At 49.5% G+C, this 749-nt stretch overlaps 1 protein-coding gene across 1 annotated transcript in view; it reads left to right on the top strand.

Moving 5' to 3' along the window:
* Positions 1-749, top strand: part of ankef1a (ankyrin repeat and EF-hand domain containing 1a) — a 157753-nt gene that overhangs the window by 63108 nt on the left and 93896 nt on the right. The window lies entirely within an intron of this gene.

Genomic DNA, 749 nt, shown 5'->3' with positions numbered 1-749 from the left:
AAAAAACACCAACCTTCAAATAATCATGTTCAGTTATGCACTCAATACTTGGTCGGGAATCCTTTTGCATGAATGACTGCTTCAATGCGGCGTGGCATGGAGGCAATCAGCCTGTGGCACTGCTGAGGTGTTATGGAGGCCCAGGATGCTTCGATAGCGGCCTTAAGCTCATCCAGAGTGTTGGGTCTTGCGTCTCTCAACTTTCTCTTCACAATATCCCACAGGTTCTCTACGGGGTTCAGGTCAGGAGAGTTGGCAGGCCAATTGAGCACAGTAATACCATGGTCAGTAAACCATTTACCAGTGGTTCTGGCACTGTGAGCAGGTGCCAGGTCGTGCTGAAAAATGAAATCTTCATCTCCATAAAGCTTTTCAGCAGATGGAAGCATGAAGTGCTCCAAAATCTCCTGATAGCTAGCTGCATTGACCCTGCCCTTGATAAAACACAGTGGACCAACACCAGCAGCTGACATGGCACCCCAGACCATCACTGACTGTGGGTGCTTCACACTGGACTTCTGGCATTTTGGCATTTCCTTCTCCCCAGTCTTCCTCCAGACTCTGGCACCTTGATTTCCGAATGACATGCAAAATTTGCTTTCATCCGAAAAAAGTACTTTGGACCACTGAGCAACAGTCCAGTGCTGCTTCTCTGTAGCCCAGGTCAGGCGCTTCTGCCGCTGTTTCTGGTTCAAAAGTGGCTTGACCTGGGGAATGCGGCACCTGTAGCCCATTTCCTGCACACGCCT

The sequence above is a fragment of the Nematolebias whitei genome, chromosome 12 (assembly GCF_014905685.2).
Source record: "Nematolebias whitei isolate Nwh7 chromosome 12, NemWhi1, whole genome shotgun sequence".
Taxonomy (NCBI): Eukaryota; Metazoa; Chordata; class Actinopteri; order Cyprinodontiformes; family Rivulidae; genus Nematolebias; species Nematolebias whitei.
This window is presented reverse-complemented; position numbering and strand designations above follow the sequence as displayed.